This window comes from Moschus berezovskii, chromosome 21 (assembly GCF_049115385.1).
Source record: "Moschus berezovskii isolate FMDL1 chromosome 21, NW_MosBer_1.0, whole genome shotgun sequence".
Taxonomy (NCBI): Eukaryota; Metazoa; Chordata; class Mammalia; order Artiodactyla; family Moschidae; genus Moschus; species Moschus berezovskii.
This window is the reverse complement of record NC_142480.1, coordinates 2,766,663-2,782,827: the sequence shown is the minus strand read 5'-3', so window position 1 is coordinate 2,782,827 and position 16,165 is coordinate 2,766,663. Positions and strand designations below refer to the sequence as shown.

The 16,165-nt window shown below is 49.0% G+C and overlaps 1 protein-coding gene across 1 annotated transcript in view; it reads left to right on the top strand.

The window, feature by feature from the left end:
• Positions 1-3,043: 3,043 nt before the first annotated feature.
• The window catches only part of TRAF3 (TNF receptor associated factor 3), a 126,008-nt gene continuing 112,886 nt past the window's right edge, over positions 3,044-16,165 (top strand). The window contains exon 1 of the mRNA XM_055418594.2: positions 3,044-3,299. The gene's annotated coding sequence lies outside the window, so the exon portion shown is untranslated. The remainder of the gene's footprint in view (positions 3,300-16,165) is intronic.

Below are 16,165 nucleotides of genomic sequence, written 5' to 3'. Positions count from 1 at the left end.
ATTTGTTTTTGGCAGTCCTTGTCCAGAGAAGGGGCACTGGCAGCCTGCTTCTTTGCTGGTGCACCTCTGATGTTAGCCAGGGCCTACTTCAAGGACAAGACTGGGTGGGAGAAGGGGGACTGGGGTCCTTGGCTTTGCAGCCCCACATTGCTGTGATAGAGCAGGAAGAAGAAGGGTGCCTTCCCACGATGGCCACCCCAAACCCCGGGCCACTTCCATCTTCAGCAGCTCTTTTAATCTAATGTAGTGTTTTCAAACTTCAGGCCACGAACCCACGATGAGTTGGGACAGTCAAAACCAGCATTAATAAATAAATGGAATGAAATCGAAAATATTGGAATACATGTTTGAGATGAAGCATCTGCTACTATGTGTATATATGTGTGTATATAAATGCACACTTTACACACAACGGGTTTGTAAAGTGAATTGCATTCAAAAGTTTGGAAGACAGTCGTCTGAACAATGAGTTTAACTGTTTTTTATTTTGCCAGGTGACCAGGCGTTTGAGTGGGAGAAGTTGCCAGCACATTTCAGTCCAATCAGACCCACTGGACAGGTCTTTGAGTGGGTAGCTGTCCCTTGAGGGTCTGATTGTCCAGGAGAGTGTGATGAAACCCCTTTAGAACCCTAACACTAACCAGTGGACACTTTCCCCTTCTCTCTGAAGAAAAACAGGAATGGCTTCTGAGCCACTGTACTTAAGTGAGTCACTCCAATATCCTGTGTGCACTGCTCCCAGAAATGCAGCAAACAGAACATGTAATGCTACATAAATTCCTGCGAGAAATTTCTTTGTCCAGAAATGGTGTCAGCATGTTGTTCCACGTTGCCATAGGGAACAGAGAGCTAAGCCTTTGAAATGCAGTGAGGAGCGCTGTGATTGGCCAGCCTCGCTGTCCATCACTGCTGCCCAGCGGCCGTAACTGCAGAGCGCGGAAAGCTCGCCCCCCAAGGCGCTTTCCTGCTTCGGGGCAAACTTTGTGCTGCAGCCCCCTCCAACTCCCCAAAGCAGGGGGTCCAGAACTGCTCAGACGGCTGGAGAAGAGAAAGAAGCGGGGAGGAGACGGGGAGCAGGTCCTCACTGCCCAGCAGGGGGCCCAGGCACGGCCGGACCCGAATCTGTTCATCCTGCCTTGCTGCTCGCCACCGCTTTGGTGGCGAACACACAGAGTTGTAGAAAACCCCTCCGACGGGCCTTTGGAACTTCTACCTTGTTGTTTGTGTTCAAAGAGCCAAAAAATGGTCCAGCCTAGAGAATTTCTGGCAAAGTCCGAAAAAGACCCCAGTATAGCGTGAGGCAGGAGGTGGGAGTGCGGCCCCGGGGGGGGACCTGGGAGGAGATGAGCAGATACACGGAGGCCTTGGAGCCCGGGGCCTGGCCGAGGAGCAGCGGCAGCCACCAAGGCTTCTGACAGGCAGGAAGGACACCCAAGGCTCGGGAGCAGAAGGGAAAGCTCCCCTTGCCGCCGAGAGGGGAGCTCCTCCGGTGACCGAGGTTCCAGTCGGAGCCCAGCGCAGGGCTGGCCGAGGCTGACCCGCCACCTCAACATGGTTGCTGGGGGACGACAGCCATCTTGGGTTCTCCGCGTTGAACTCAGGGAGCTGTGCCCTCTCAGCAAGTGGCCCGCGCTGCTGCAGTCTGAGAGTCTAGAGAGCGAGGCCCCACCTCTGCGGCTGGAGCCTCCCGGCGGGCTGATGGAGCCAGAGCTAGGGTTCCAGCAGCCTGAGCAGACTCGAGGGTTCCGGAACGTTCCACAGAGGAAGCCTCTGGAGGAGACCCTCGACTTTCTGCCTTTATTCGACGAGTCATTGGAGAGTATAAGAAGGGAAACTGGCTTAAGCTGGTGACACTGGCCTCGGCTCTGTCTGGAGAGCTCCGGGGCAGTCCATTCTGTGCCCTCCGTGTTGACTGCCAACTGGTGCGGAGAAGGCCTTGCTCTTTGGTTGGCCTGGAGCCTCACGGATAGACAAACCGTCCGCCATGCCCCATCTTGCCAGGCCCAACAGGTCGGACACACAGACCTGGAGGACTTTGGGGAATCACTGATGGCTTGTGGCGGGGCAGAGAGCCGAGGCCTGCGCAGAAACGGGTGCCCCAGAAGGCCCGGGGTCCAGGGCGGGGAGGGGGCCCACAGGGCAGCAGACTGTCCTGGGCCCCCAGGCCGGCAGGGCGCTCTGGGAGCTTGTGGCAGAGTGGCCACGCTGTTCACACCCGATCAAGACACAACTTCCTGGGTGTGGGAGGGGCCCCGGCAGCAAGGAAAGGTCAACCAAAGGGTTAGGAGCCCCCCCTCAATGGGGAGCGGGGCCCAGGCAGCAGCGAGTCTCCCTCGGTCCCAGCACCTGGTCCTGTGTAAGAGAGGGAGTGGTGTGCAGGAGCGAGTGTGTACGCGTGAGTGTGCACAGGCGTGACGGCGCATGGCTGTCAGCGAGTGTGTGGATGCATGTACAGGTACGAGCGCATGAGATCTTGTCTGTGACCAAGTGTGTCTTGGAGCGCGTGTGAACTGTGTGTCTGCGAGCGTGTGTGTGTCTTGTGAGCATGTGTGTCTGAGCATGTGTAAACGCGAGTTGTCTGTGTGTCGGTGAGTGTGGGTAGTTGTGTGAGCCCGTGTGCTCCATGTGTGTCGGTGTGAGTGAGAGTGGCCGCGCTGGTGAAACGCGTGACGCCATGGCTCCCGACCCTAAGGGGACCTGCACCTTTCGGGCCCCCACGCGGCTTGCGCGGCTTTTCCACCCGGAAAAGGGGGGACGCCCGCGGCGGGGGCGGCGAGGCGCCGGGCCGGGCGCGCGCGCGGGGGCGGGGCGCGCTGGGGGCGGCCGTGCCCGCCCCCGCCCGCGCCGCGGCGCCGTTGCTAGGGCCGGGCGGCGGGCGCCGGGGGGAGGGCCTTGGCGACAGGCGGCGGGCGCGCGCGGGGCCGGGCGGGGGCGCGCGGGGCGGCGGCGCGCGGAGCCGGCCGCTCTCGCGGGCTCCCGCAGCCCCCACGCGCGCGCGCGAGCCGGCGGCGGGGGCGGGGCGCGCGCGCGCGCGCTCCGGCGGCCGGCGGGGATTTCCAGCGCGCGAGAGGAAGTGCCTGCGAGAGGGTGCGTGAGGGCGAGGGAGCGCGGCGCGGCGCGGCCGCCGCGTGCGCGAGCCGGGTTGCAGCCCAGCAGGGACTTTCCAGCCGGCGGCGGCGGCGGCGGCCGCCGGCCCTTCCCCGCCCCCCGACATGGGGCTGCCCGGGGAGCAGGACGCTGCGGACCGCGGCGGAGGACGCGCTCGGCGCTGCTGAGCCGGCCGGGCGGCGCGGACGCGGGTAAGGGGCCTGGCGGGCGGCGGGCGGCTCCATCCCCGGCGGCTCCATCCCGCGCGGCGGGCGGCGGGCGGCGGGCGGCGGGCGGGCCCGGGGTCGGTCGGCGCGGGGCCGGGGCGGCGCAGGCCCGGCGCCCGGCGGCGGGTGCCCAGTGCGGCGCCGTCTCGCCCCCGCCCCAGCCCGCGCCCGCCCGCCCCCCGGACGCCTCAACTTCGGGAAACTTTGTCCTCCGGCCCGTCCCGGCCGAGGGCCCCGCGGGCCAGGGCTCCCGCAGCTTTTCAGGAAACGGGGCGCCGAGGCCGCTTGGAAACGTGACCCCACCCCCACCCCCGGGGTGGCGAGAGATCAGCATCTCCGGCGAGGCTGTGTGTTTTGCGGGGTGAGGAGCGGACCGTTTCGGGTGTCTCCATAGCCGAACGTGTTCACCCTGGGCTGGCTTGGGTTCTTTTTTTTTTTAAGCCATTATTTAAAAGTTTATACTGAGTCATTCCTCTGCAGATGAACCTCTGACTGATTCATAACCGAAGAGCTGCAGTGGCCTCGGAGGCAGGCGGGCACTGGGATCCAGTTTGGGGCGAAAGGCACACATTCCGCCTTCGGTTAATGGCTCACGCACACTTTGCCACGTTTTCACCCCGTTTGAGGACATCTATTTAATATTTAGGCCTTTAGAAAGAATCCCGTGGGGGGGGGGATTCTTTACCTTTCTCTTGAAAACATAGCAACAAAATGGAAATCTATGGAGTGTTGTGGACGTGCTTTGAAATCTAAGAAGCCTTCATATAATTGTCCGTTGAAGGAAGCAATTTTATTTCATGGTTTTCGTTTTAGGTTGGGAATTAGGTTTCAGACTGAGATGAGGGTTTGTGTGTGTGATTTATTCATTTATTTTTGTGGATTAATAAGGGCTGTGTTGAGCGTTGTTGCCGCTTGTTAATTTACATTCACAGCATATAACTGAGGAGGAGCCATAATTTTTTTTTTTTCTTAGCATTTGCTGGTGAAGCTTTTGGAAATGTTGTGTGTTCTATAATCTTGCATTTGTCTGTAAAATCCTCATCTAAAGAAATGACCAAGTGGACCATCAGTTGGTGCTAAAATCTGCTCCTGTCTTTCACATCTTTGAAAATGGCCTGTTCAAAAGACTGCATCATGTGTAGGATGTCTGGCAAAATTGTGTACGCTCGTTTTTCAAATGAAAGGAAGTGTTTGCTTTTTCACTATTGTGTGGTGACAGTATATACATACTGAAAATTAGTTCAAGACGAAGAATTTTTTGGCCAAAACAAAAATAAGCCTTACTAGTGTGAAAACCCTAAAATGCACAAGATTGTAAATCTGGTGAGTAGGTGCTCAGAAGAGAAACCTTGACAGACCTAGGACTCCAGCACCACTAGTCAAAATCAGACCTTATCAGGGGTGAGGTTTAAGATGTAAGGCGTCTCACCCAGACGCCATCTGCTCCAGCTGTCACAGTGCAGAAGCCGAGGGAAGCAGAGAGCTGGCAGGGAGAATTCCAGCATTTTTTTTTCTAAGACGTTCATGTGAATTTTTCTGTGAGGGAGAAGAAAACCAGTTATTTTTCTTGGATTCTGTCCATTCATTTTGGAACTAATAAGATGGTCTCCCTCATTGTAGTGAAGGGTGTATAGGTAGTCCACTGGAAACAAGCAGTAGCAGCTGGCCAGTTGTTTCTGTTAATACAATCAAAATGTTCGTACTCTTGTTTGTGTCTTGAAGAGAGTCCTTAGTTTAACTGAAACATTTGAGCTGCTTCTAGCTGTTTTCCCCTGTGTTTGGGGTTTTGATTCTGTAAAGACCCCTACTAGAATTCCTTTAATTTTTCACTGTGCAAAGCGGGAAGGACCTTGGGTAGGGGGGTGGGGGTTTGTTGGGATAGATATGCTAATACGCTGAAGGACAAGAATGATTTGTCACTCCGTTAAAGTCCTTTTTGATGATGTTAAAGCTGTACTTTAAGAAAAACTGTCACTGTGGTGTTGCAAGTCTGGGCTAGCTCAAGCAAACAAAGGAAATTGCGTTAAATTTGCCCATCTCTATTTTCTCATCTCTGTAGAGCAAGACTCTACAGACAGCGAATGATCTAACCCTATCAAATATTATGCAATAGCTTAGTTTCCTTGTGATGGTCAATTTAAGAATTGTTAACTTAGCAGAGGAGAACTCATGGCAAGGTCCTCTGTGTCAGTCCTGTAGATTCTGGACCCCCTGCGTGCTTCTTTACAAGCCTTCTGTGAGGAAGGAAAATCATTTTGCTGGTGGAGGAGAATCATCATCCTGACTTGAGATACAGAGAGAAACTGGGGAAAGAGCTCCAAAGTGAGAAAAGAAGGCGGCGAGGCCAGTGGTTTTGGAAGGTGACCAGAGAGAGGCAGCCTAGGCCTAAATGTGGAGATGATGCTCAGACCTGCTCTGGGCAGAGGGAATGAAGCCAGCTAGAGAGGGCTGGATGCCTGTGGGCAGGAGGGTGGTCGAAAGGCGAATGGGGACAGGATGGCTTGTGCCATCGCAGCAGGCTTTGGGTCCACAGCTGCTCATGGAGTAAGAGACAGTGCAACTCTCAACAGAAAAGGAAAAAAATGTAAGAAAACATGTGTGCTCGTGTAATGTTTAGTATTCATAATTAAAAAATACAAAATGGCTTTCTGAGTTTAGAGGGCCTTCATCGACGGTGGTCTGCCCAACACAGTGAGGGGTGGGGGACTGACCACTGTAGGAAGGAGAAGGTGAGGTTTTTGTCATCAAGCATCAAAACCTCCATTTGGACCAGAATGGTTTGTCTCCCTGTGCAGACTTGTTGGGGGTGAGGCTGGCAGGTGGTGAGATGTCATAAATGCAGCTGACTGTTGTGGGCTTCTGTCAACTCCAGAAATCAGGTTGGAATCCTTTGCTGAGTTCTATATTCTGCAGGATAAGTAGATCATTAGCTGGAATGGGGGAGTCTTTTTCTCCTTGAATTTGATGTTCAGTGAATGTGCCTTGGGTTCTCCTAAAGCTCTGGTTCCAGTGCTGGCATGAGGGGTTTCAGCATCTGCCTTTGAGAGTGTGGCCTCAGCCCCTGTGTGTGGTGGAGGAAGATGCCGGGAACCAGCGGTGTTTACCCAGGTAGCACCAGGACTGAAGCTTGTGCCCGGAAGGAGAGGGAAATGAAGATTTCACCGTCCTGCCATCAGGAAGTTGGCCGCCCAGCTGGAGAGTGCAGGTCCACTCTAGGAAGAGGCCAGGGAAGTCCTGCAGAGTAGACTGAAGTGGATTAGCGGACCGTGCGGAGACTGGAAGTAGGATGGGAGTTCAGGAAAGGGGTAGTCAGGGAAGGCTTCTGGGAAGTGGCTGTTGAGCCCCAGTGCCAAGAAGGCAGGTGCCATGGGCCCACCCTGAGGCTGACAGGAGGAGGACTTCTCCCTGTCCCACTTTGTTTGGGAAGATGGCATCTGACGGTTTGCGGTCCTGTTGCTTTATCCAGTGGACACGGTCTTGGTGATGCTGGTGGTCAGTGGGTTTCCGGTTGTAATGATTCCCATGCTGTCCCCTGGCCCCCGCCAGGCCTTTTGTGACCAAGAGGTCTGCCCTGTGGTGGGCCAGGTCTGTGGTGGGGGACGGAGTGGTGGTCTCTGACCTGGGCAGCCGCACTTGGCTGTCCCTGCCATTTCTCACTGTAGGTGGAAAGTCTCAAAAGGTGGTGGGGAGGGGAGTAAGTGTTAGAACGCCCCTTCCCCAGGGGACACCCCCAAACCTACTGCTCTGACATCCATGGTGAAATGAACTAAATCTCTTTAATTCTCAAGAAATAAAAAAATCTCCCTGTAAGTTCATTTCATGGTTTACTTTTTTATAAGGTTTCCTCCATGCTGATGTTTAACTCCATGGGTTTTTTTGTTTGGCTGCAGTGCACTGCTTGTGGGATCTTAGTTTCCCATCTTGGGATTGAACCTGGGCCCTCAGCAGTGAAAGTGCAGAGTCCTAACCACTGGACCATCGAGAATTCCTGACTCCATGTTTTTTTTTTTAATAGGGGTTACTTGGTAACTTCTCATGAGGCCATTCTACCAAGAAAGATATCATGCCTACTGTTCTGATATCCTAATTTCTTTTCCAATTAAAACACCAATTCTGTGGCAAAAACCATAAGCATTTTTATTGGAAACTTGGTTTCTTTGAGTGGAGAGGAAAGCTGACTTCATTAATTGATTGAGATAATGTAATCTTCAGGATGACCGTAGCATCAAAAACACTAAAACATTAGTTTCCAGGAGTCAGGATTGTAGTGAAGGTGTTCAGTGACTGACAGAACCTGGGAAGGTTAACGTCCAGTAGGAGACCTGCATATGCTTGAGGTAACGGGGTGCTGGTTAGACCCCCTCCCCCGCCCCCTGGGGCCTGGCACATGGCGACTGGCCTGCTGTCAGTGTTTGTGTCCGGAATCTGCAAGTTTGGGAAGGAAGAGGGATGTAACATGCTCGCCCTGTGGCTCCGTGTGGTTTGGCATATGCGTCTGCAGGCGGGGACGCCCTGTGGCCGTGTCTCTGGACTGTGCCCCCCTCCACCCCCAGTTCTGATAGCGCTTAGCTCCCAGGTTTGTTGTGTGAGGGGGCTTGTAAGATGGGGGTCTTCATCCAGCATCTTAACTTTCCTGGGTGCTTCGAATGACTTAAAGAGGAAACGCAAGGAAATCTGTTCTGAGTCCTGCCTTGCCCAGTAATGCCCGGGAGTCACAACTTTATTCTGGAAATTAAATTCTGTCTTTTTTGGATTAATATAGCCTGGTGTTTGAAATGTTATTATGGGGTAAATTAAGTGTTCTGGTTTCAGAAGGCTTTTCTCTGTGGGAAAGGCATGGTTTTGTTCAGTATGTCTCAAACCCTTGATAAGAGTCCAAGCCTATTAAGTTTTATCTTAAAATTTAATGGGAATTTTACACTGTACTCAGCAATATGTCAATCTGTCTGTTTGTTTTTTCTTTACTGTAAACACACTTTGCCCCCTTCAGTTGTTGAGTGCGTTGGATTCTCCAGAAGATGCATTGTGCTCATCCTTGGCTCCCCGAGGGAGCCAAGGGTTTGTGACGGGTCCCCTGGCACTACTGCCATGTGTCCTAGGGGCCATCCAACCCTTCTGGCTTAAGAAGTGTGGGCATGGTGGAAGGCACCAGCTTTAAAGATTGGAATCCCAGTCCTGCCCTTTTGCACACCAGCAGAACGACCCAGAGTGGCTGCTGGGCCTCTCTGAATTAGTGTCTCCATCTGTAAAATGGGATGAACAGCAGCAGGCACAGACTTGCTTCTTATGAAAGAAATGGGCGAGAGAACCTTCTACTGATGTTAATTTTTGTAGTAATAGAGGACTGAGATCTAATAGAGGAAGAGGGTGGAGACCTTAGAATGCCTCAACCCTAAACTAATGCGTCAGATGGACGTGGAGAGATGTCCGAGAGAAGTTCCCTCCGTTTCCACGGGAGGCAGCTGGCTGAGAGTGTTGGGTAAGGAGGGCTCCCAAGTCAGTCCATTATCTGGCAGGCTGGCACGGTTCACCCAGCGTAGAGGTGTTTTTTTTTTTTTTTTCCCTTGCCCCCTGCAGTCTTCATTTCCCCAAGATTGGCCCCAGGGAAGCTGCTTGGCCTCTATCCAATTTGGGATAATTGAAAATTAATCAACTCACATTTTTGGGGAGAACTTACCCAGGAGCTAGGCTAGTTTGCCAGCGCTAAAAAGTGAAGTAAGACACTGTGTGAGCACTGTCCTCAAGGAGTTTCTGCGAGCCGGGGGAGTGGTCCGGTTACAGCACTGCGTGGTGGGCGCCGCAGCAGAGGGGCAGAGGCGCCGTGGGATCCGAGGCGCTGAGCGCAGAGGTGTTTTCCGGGGACAGCGAGCCAGAGCACAAGGGGCGGGCCTGAGAGCCCGCGGGGCTCTCTGTGGCTGCCGATCAGGGTGGCGGCCTCAGAAGGAAACGGGCTGCCTTTGGGCGCCACCTTTGTGCCCACCTGGCTCTGGAGGGAAGACTTGTCCCCATTTTACAGATGGGGAAAAGGAAGAGCCTCAGGCCTGCTGGACTCCAGATCTTTGTTTTCACCACTCTGCTCTGTGGTCAGTTTAGGCTGAATTTACAATACGTTTTTAGATCTTGTTCTTATTCTAGACTTTTTAGTTTTGCTTTCAGACTCTAGATGTTTGACATTGTGTGCTTTTCCAGCATATACTCTTCACACAGCTGCTCCTCTGCTCCAGCATCTGTTCTGCCTGTATGGACTTCTTTTCCTGCTGGTGCTCCATCCTTTCTCTCTGCTTCATTTTCCTGCAGCAGCCACCCTGCATTCCACGTCCTTTTAATAAGATCAGTGAAGGCATTCTTTGCTCTGTGGTTCTTGCCGAGGAGCGGTCCCAAACTTGATTTACTAATGTGTTTTCTTTCCCCTTTCTCTCTCAATTTACATTTAAACCGGTAGTCTAGTAATAATGATAGTATGCAGTCATTATGTCTTTGCAGGGTTTTGCAAATATTAGCTTGTTAGTGGTGAACAAGTCCCGGAGGTCTGGTCACTCTAGGGAGAGCTGGTTACAGCCTAACATGGACAGATTCCACCCATTCATGTGGAATTTAATTATAACTGCGGATTGCTTATGGGAATATGAGTTAAAGACAAAGAAACCTCCACAGTTAGCAAGGAAATGATGTCACTGGTATTTTGTTGAAGATTTTACGTGGCTCTTCTGCTAGAACCACTGTAAAGTTTTGAACATGAAACTGGTGGTGCCTGGACTGAGGGGTGGGGGTGTGTTTCGTAGCCATCTATACCTGCCAGGGAGAGGGCTGTGTCCACAGGGTCACAGCTGGACCCTGAAGTCTCAAGGTCAGGTTCCTCAAGCGACAGAGGGTAGGTCTTCTTTGTCCTCACACCAGGTTAGAGGCAGTGGGGTTAAGGCAGTGTGTGGGAGAGATAGCAAGGGCCTCATGTTTCTGGGGAAGACTGCCCTGCCTTTTCCAGCTTGAGGGAGGTTCTGGTGCCTCTGGGAAGGGTCTCTAGTGTTGCGATAACAAGCTTCTTAAGGACAGGGCCGTTTCATCGTATTTTCCCAGTCTGGCCCAAGATGTTCTCGGGCCATCTCAGATGGGATGAATTTACGTGTGGAAGGAGTTTGGGTCTGAAGTCAGACCCAGTTTGAATTCTGGTCCTTCCTTTAGGTCACTGTGATAGCAAGTTATTTATCCTTCCTGAACCGCAGTTTTCCCATCTATGAAGGGATGATTGTGAGGACGGAACGTGAGAATGTGAGCGGATGTGGGGACCTGGCAGGTCATGAGTGGGGACTCCTTTCCTGCGTGATTTCCTGAAGGGAGGACATGCTTGTCACCACGGTGAACAGTAAGCTGCCTTGGGAGTGAGCCTGGCCCTGGAAGGCAGGTAGGGGTAGAAGAAGCACATTATTGGACTGTGAAGAAATTGTTTTTAACAGGGAATAAAATATCTGGAAACTAAAAATCACTATTTGCACAAAAGGCCCTCACTTTTTTAGCAATTTTTTACATATGATGATTTTTTTGATAAATTTAAAACTATATTTTAATACACTATTTTCTTGCATTATTTAGCATAATAATATTAAAATTGCTCCAGTCTGTTCAGATGTCACCTCTTCTAGGTTTTCCCTCAGCACCCTAGTTAATTAAGATGGCCCCTGCTTTCCCTCTCTAGTCACTTACCTTGCATTTTAAATTTTTGTCCATCATCTTAACCCATTTTCTAGAAGAGTGCCTGGAGTATGTTAGATAATCAGGTGTTTGTATGAGTTGATCAGTGATTCAACCAAATTTTCTTTTATTGAGGCAAAATTCACATAACATTCAGTTAACTATTTTGAAGTGTACGGTTCAATGGTATGTAGTGTATTCACAATTTTGTGCAACAGCAGGGCTTGCTCTAGTTTCAGAACTTTTCTATCAGCCTGTAAAACATTCTGTGCTCAGTGTGTAGTCATTCCCTGTCCCCCCTTTTCTTCAAACCCCGGTTGCCTCCAGTCTGCTTGCTGTGGCTGCGGATGTGCCTGTCCTGAGTGTGTCGCATGAACAGGATCTCACAGCCCCTGGCCTTCTGCGTGTCTGTTTCCATGCAGCATCATCTGTTTGGGATGCATCCATGTTGTAGCATGGATCAGTGTTCTGTTCCTTTTTCGTGGTTGAGTAGTATTCCTTTTATGTATCTATCAGTTTATTCATCCATTTATCCACTGTTGGATGTTTGGGTTTTTACTTTTTGGCTGTTATGAGTTTTATATACACACATGTTTCTGTGTAGACATAGTGTTTTCATTTCTCTTGGGTAATATACCTAGGAGTGGAATTGCTGGGTCATATGGTCATCATGTGTCTAACTTGTCCCCACCTGCAATTACTAGGGTTCCAATTTCTGCACGTTTGTCAGCATTTGCCTTTTTTTTTTTTTGATTAAAGCTATTTTAGTGGATGTAAACTGTGGTTATGTATTTCCTTAATGACCAATGATGTTGAACGTCTTTTCATTGTGTATCTGTTTTGAAACAACATGCCTTTGAGTCCTTTGCCTGTGTTTTCACTGAGTTGTCTCTTCTGTTGAGTTGTAGGAGTTTTTCATATGTTTTGGGTATTTAACTCTTACTGGATTTATGGTTGACAAATAGTTTTCCTATTCTGTTGGTTGGTCTTTCACATTCTTGATAATGTCTTTTGATGCACAAAAGTTTTTAATTTTGATGAATTCCACTTTATTTTGTTGTTGTTTTTCCTTTGGTATCAAACCTGAAAATCCATTGCCAAATCTGAGGTCATGAAGATTTACCAGTATATTTTATAGTTTCAGTTCTTACATTTTAGATCTTTGGTCCATTTTGAGTTAAATTTTATAAATGATGTAGGAGTCCCACTTCATCTTTTGCATTTGATTATCCAGTTGTCCCACCACCATTTGTTGAAGAGACTGTTCTTTCCCCATTGGATGGTCTTGGCACCTTTGTTGGAGATAAATTAGCATATGTGTTTGCATTTATTTCTGGACTCTCAGTTCTATTCCACTGGTCTGTATGTACGTCCTTATGCCAGCAGCATAACATTTTGATTATCTTAGCTTTTTGAAAAGTTTTGAAGTAGTAAGTTTGATAAGTGTGAGTCTTCCAACTTTATTTTTCTTTTTCAGTATTGCTTTGACTACTTGGCACCCCTCATAGCTGCATATTAATTTGAGGATCAGTTTTTCTTTTTCTTCAAAAAGGTCATTGGAATTTTGACAGGGATTGCTTTAAATCTGCTTGGGAATTGCCATGTAGTACTGAGTCCTCCAATTAATGACCGTGAGATATCTTTAACTTCTTTCAGTAAGATTTTATAGTTTCAGTATATAAATTTTTCGCTTCCTTGTTTAAATTCATACCTGGGTATTGTATTCTTTTGGATGTTATTATAAATGGAATTGTTTCTTTAATTTTCTTTTTGAATTGTGCTGATTTATAAAAACAGATCCAACCAGTCCATTCTAAAGGAGATCAATCCTGGGTGTTCATTGGAAGGACTGATGCTAAAACTGAAACTGCAATACTTTGGCCACCTCATGCGATGAGCTGACTCACTGGAAAAGACTCTGATGCTGGGAAAGGTTGGGGGCGGGAGGAGAAGGGGACGACAGAGAATGAGATGGCTGGATGGCATCACCGACTCTGTGGACATGAGTTTGAGTGAACTCTGGGAGTTGGTGATGGACAGGGAGGCCTGGCGTGCTGTGATTCATGGGGTCGCGGAGAGTCGGACACGACTGAGCGACTGAACTGAACTGATAAAAACACAACTGATTTTTGTGTGTTGATAATATACCCTGCAAACTTGCTGAATTTAGTTACTACCTCTATTAGTTTTTTTGGTAAATTCCATGGTATTTTCTACATATATAGTGATGTCATTGGCAAACAGAGATACTTCGTTTCTTTCTTTGCAATGTTGGTACCTTTTATTTCTTTTTCTTGCCTCATTGCTCTGGCTAGGACTTCTCCTGCAGTTTGAATAGCAGTGGTGAAAGCAGACATCTTGTCTTGTTCCTGATCTTAGGGAAAACTTTTCAGTGAGATTATGAAGTTACGTGTGGTTTAAAAAAAATAAGTGCCCTTTGTCACGTTGAGGAAGTCCCCTTAAACCCCTAGCACACTGGTCGTCTCGTGATGAAAGGCGGCTGGAGTTGGTCAGGTGCTTGCTCTGTGTCTGGTTCCCCCTCCTTCTATTGGCGTGCTCCACTCCTTGATGTTTGTGTGTGGAGCCTCCCTTGCTTTCCTAGGACATGTCTTACCTTGTCATGGTGTGTAATCCTTTTAGTGTTGTTGGATTTGGTTTGCTACTGTTTCGTTGAGAATTTTCTCATCTGTGTTTATATAGCGTATTGGTCCTTTGTTTTCTTTATTTGTATCTTTGGCTTTGGTATCAAGGTATCAACTGCATTTTGACTGTACATTGTGTTTTTTCAGAATTTTGAAACCTGTCCTCAGTAGTGTGTAGAAAATTCTAGGAGGGTTTTGAAGCAGACAGGAAACTTCTCTGATGATGATCATACTACGTACCTCCTTGCTTTCCAACACAAAGCTTCCCCAGTAGCTAATAGCTAGCAAAATCCTGGCTGGCATTACCACCTTAACTCTGTGTCAGCCCTGGAGAATGGAGGAAGGGGCTCTATTCCTGATGCCAGCGCCAGAGCTTCTGTTATTTCCTGATAAAACCATAGATTGTTCTATATAATGATTGCTGAATAACAAACCATCCTAAGCATCTGTGACCTAAAACAGTAATTTGTTGTTATTAATAGATAGTATGGTTCTGTGGCTTGGTCAGGCAGGGCTTAGCTGGGTGAGTCTTCTGCTCTATGTGGCCTTAACTGAAGTTACTCCCTGGTATTTATCTTCTCTGGTCTGGTCTGGAGGGTCCAGAATGGCAATGCTCACACGTGTGGATGGTTAGAGGGCCAGGCGTGGTGGTTCCTCACTTTCCACGTAGTGTCAGGGCCTCGTCGGGTGGCCTCTCTGCTAGGGTGTTGGACTTCTTTCATGGCAGCCAGAAACTCCTAGAATGATTGCTGACCGATGGGTGTAGCGTTTCTCTTGTTGTATCTGTTAGTTGAAGAACCCACAGTGTACTCCCAGATTAAGGAGAGGGGACACAGAGCCTGCCTGTTGATGAGAGGAGGCAGGGAACTTGTGACCTTCTTTAATCCATTGCATGTATGGTGGTTAGACTCTGTGGTGCTGTCAACAATATACATATTGTGTATACTTTCTCAGAGACGCTGTTGTGGGCTAAAATGGGAATGCCAACTGTTGCGTGTTACCCTCTTTGGTGAGAAAATGTATTCTGTGTTCTGAACCAAGAATTAACGAATGGACACACCCATTCATAAAATGGTAATTGCCTATATAAAATGTGCGATTTATATTTAATCGGGCATCCTTGATCATCTATTGTCAGAGGTTTCTAAGGTACAATTTTGGGTCTATGAAATTTCCCTCCTATTAGTTCATTTTAAAAGTTATTTAAAAACTTCACTTTCATTTTGAAGAGTATTACAATTCTCTGTTCTTAAAACAAAATTTCATCAAGAATATATTAGTAAGCCTATATCCCAAATTTCCTTTTCTTCACTCTAGATCATTCTAATAGGGATTTATTAGAATAAAGTTAGGGTTTGACAGCATGTGCAGAGGTGCGTCTGCATTGGTTCTAACTAGAAATCTCATTTTCTGTAAATCTGCCTTCTCTGCCTATCTCAGCAGATGATTGCAACACTATTTGAGTGGGAACAAATGTGATGAGGTCAGAGAGGCTGGAGGAAGTGGATGTAAATCATGAAACAAGGAATCTGCATCTTTGGTTCCAGTGAAGCCACCAAATATCGGGATAATAAAGGTGCAGAGGGGTGGAGCTATGTCCCACGTGTGCCCTCTGCTCGCGCCCGTGCAGAGAGCCCTGCCTGCCCAGCACTGCCATGGTAGTGTCCCAGCCCAGGGGTGGTGCCACAGAGCTGCCCAGGTTCTTGTTTCCCAAGCATGGCTTGCCTCTGTTCCCAAATGCCCATCACTCCTAGGTATCTAACCTTTGTCCAAAGTAGTGTGAGTGTAGACTCACCACCTTTGTGTCATGAATACACTGGAGTGACTAATGCATGGAATTTCAGGGAATCCTGGGAGCTTCTGGATGCCTCCCATCAGGTCTGATGTAAGAACCTCTGGTCTAGATGATCTGAGGCCTCTTATAGTAATGTTTTATGTAAATATATGTGTTTGCTCAGTCGTGTCCAATTCTTTGTGACTCCCCTAGACTTTAGCCTGCCAGACTCCTTTGTCTATGGAGTTTTATAGGCGAGAACACTGGAGTGGAGTAGCCATTTCCTGCTGCAAGGGATCTTCCCAACCCAGAGATCAAATTCTCTCTGCATCTCTTGCATTGGCAGGCAGGTTCTTTGCCACTGCTGCCACCTGGGAATCCCATAAATACATACACATGTACATATGTGTATACACACACACACACACTATATACACACGCACGTGCACACACATACATGTACACACACCCACATGTATACATACACAGAAACACACACACATGCCCACATGCATATTCATACCCATCAGGCTCCTCTGTCCATGGAGAATCTCCAGACAAGAATTCTGGAGTGGGTAAATATTCCCTTGTCCAGGGAATCTTCCTGACTTAGGGATTGAACCCAGGTCTGATCTCCTGCATCGCAGGCAGATTCTTTACTCTCTGAGTCACCAAGGAAGCCCTCTCCCCCAACATTTATATATATATATATATATATATATATAACTTTCTGGCTGTGGGCTTCCCAT